This window comes from Anabrus simplex, chromosome 2, assembly GCF_040414725.1.
Source record: "Anabrus simplex isolate iqAnaSimp1 chromosome 2, ASM4041472v1, whole genome shotgun sequence".
Classification (NCBI taxonomy): Eukaryota; Metazoa; Arthropoda; class Insecta; order Orthoptera; family Tettigoniidae; genus Anabrus; species Anabrus simplex.
Window position 1 is genome coordinate 552,840,176 of NC_090266.1, and position 2,798 is coordinate 552,842,973.

The 2,798-nt window shown below is 37.2% G+C and overlaps 1 pseudogene; it reads right to left on the reverse strand.

Moving 5' to 3' along the window:
* Positions 1-997: 997 nt before the first annotated feature.
* On the reverse strand, positions 998-1,610 carry LOC136863596 (uncharacterized; annotated as a pseudogene).
* Between the last annotated feature and the right edge of the window lie 1,188 nt (positions 1,611-2,798).

Here is a 2,798-nt window from a genome sequence, read left to right on the forward strand (position 1 = left end):
AATAAAATTACACTAAAGGGCCCCTATGTGGGCTTTGCTGCCCGATGATACAGAGGTTAAGTTATGCTACAAGTGACTAAGTGAAGAAGAAATGGAATAAACCGAAAAGATATAAATTAAATTTGGACGGTTAGAAAACCTAGTCACCCAAAATCAAAACTGAGTGACAAGGGTAACCACTCGTGCTTCCTTACATTTTACACTTTCTCCTCGAGAAATATTCTTCAAGTCTTGAGGACTCCCTAAATGAATTTACAATTCGAAAATGAAAGCCCTACATAATTTTAAGAAAAGACACGGACGACCTTGCAGTTTCACGCTTCAGAAATCCTTAGAAAAGTGTTCCCTTGCTTCACACACATGCTTTTCACATTTAAAGGAAATTTTCTGCTATGACTGGTAAACTAAATGCTGTTCATGTTGCTCACCCGTCTCCTCTCCCCGTGGAAGGCCTCAGACCTCCGATGGATGATATATACACACAAGTCAATCAATACAAGGCGCCTTTGCTCAAAAATTTAGCTCTTAAATAGAGGATCCCCCGATACTTCCAGAAGAGTTTACTTACGTGAATTTTGGTTGGATAGCAGGATTTTTGATAGATTTAAATTCATTGGGTAATCTATATGATATCATTTAATTTGATAGGTGCATAAAATTGTTTACAATATTGATAAAATCTGAATTATTAAAAGTAACAAATGATAGCAGATAGGCTGCCGAACTTCTAAACACTAACATTCTCCCAGGTTAACTATGTGCTTGAACACCAGGGAGAGACTTTAAAGTGCAGTAACTCTTTCCTAAATATTCTAGTTGATTTTCTATTTTTTGTACTTGATGGTATTTTTTATTCAAAAAGAAATACATTAATGCATCAAATTTGTCTTCTTAAACATATTCAAATTCTATTCTACTTCAAGCTTTGCATTTACTTGGGTGACTTATGTTCAAAATTTTGTGAAATTTTATAATTTAGTTCTTGAATTAATTGTACCTAAATTGTGAAAAACAAAAAGTCAAGGAATATTTTCCATGATAAAGTGTCAGGACTATACTTCTCCCAAAAATGCCCATAACTATACCCCTCTCTTTCATTAGCATCCTCTGCTACTCTCTTGTCTGCTCTGCTTCTCTGCCTAGCTGCCTATTCAATAGTCTGCATTGATGCCTCTGCCTTTGTAACTCATTGCTCATCGATGGACTGCAGTATCTGCTCTGTGATGAGACTCGAGGTGTGCTAAGAATGTGAAGCCTGGTCATATTCCCATCATTAAATACTGCTGCAGCATCTAAAGCAGCAATCTTCACCACCAAGTTGGAAATTAACACTGTCTTAGGGTACCTCTTCCAAACGAGAGTTTTGAAGCTTTCATTTGTATTATGAGTTTTGCTGTGTAAACATCTTCCCAGCAACTCCAGTGCAGCTAGAATCCTAAAAGTTGGTTTTATAGCCAGCAAAACGGCTTCAAGAAGATTATTTTTGCATCTGTCTCACCAGGTATCTCGGTTTTCAAAAACTCGCACCACTTGTCAGAACACAGGAAATACTGAGATACAGTGTCAGTCAACAGCTAATGCAACCATATAGCCCACACAGCTCCTCTCATCTTCTCCAGATCATTTTGATTATTTCTAATGGCACTGCCATAATAAACTTGCAGGCTATCAATTCTCTTTTGGTCAGCCTATTTTTTCCTCCAAGTAACTTGACATCTTCCAAAATCTTGCCTTTCTTTTCTGTATCAAGTCGCCTAAACCATCTACCCATTCTTTTTTGGACATGGCCAATGCACTCAAGCTTTTCTAAAACACAATCTTTCCCATAGGGTTGGCTTTCAGCTACAGTCTTGAAAGCACTTGAATCACCATCCTCCAAGTACTTTACATATCTTCCATCATATTTCTGTTGAGAGCAACAGATAGTATGCTTTATACCTGCAGTTTCCATCCCACCACTTAAACCTGAATAATTCCAGCTGCACACACTTTTATGAGCATCTTGCCATTTCTTTTCCTTTTCACAATCCATGTCCTTCTAGTGCAAGGCATGTACAGAGCAATGTTCTGACATAACATGTAAATCTAACAATTTCCCAGTGTCAACACTAATGGCAGATGACACTCCATGCAATGATGTATGTCCTCTCTTCAGCCAGGTGCTGTCACAGGAAACAGCCAACTCTTTATGATCCACTTCATTATTGTCAAGAACAGCTTCCTGAACAGCTGAACTCTTTAAGTCACCTGATTCTATCATTGTATGTATATATATCAGAGTTTGTTGATCTGCATTTAATATATTATTTATTGTGAAATTCCTCTGTATGAGCCTTTGGTTCTTTGAAATTAATTATTGCAATAAGTATCTACCTATCTATTTTCATGCACTCTTAACTAACCTCTTCCAGTGCATTCAAAAGTGACATGTTCATTGCAGTGAATCTTGCTGTTGGAGGAGACATGTTCATAATACCACATAACAAGTTCCCACCTTCTGTACCAAGACCAACACACCTAAGCCTGCTCCTTCCTCCATCACTTTCTTCTTCTGACACAATGCCTGGTCTGATTTTCTACTTTGAGGAACTTACAGGTTCACAATTTCAGATTTGTCCCTAACTTCACCATGTATTCTTGACTTTGTATTGTTTATATGCAGTGTTTTAAAATTATTATACACTTTACCAATACTAGGCATTGTGAAAAAACTTATAGGGATCTCTAAACCACTCAATTACACCAATTATAAAGCTTACGTAAACACACGCAGTATTTGAAAGAAGTCCTTTGTTGTC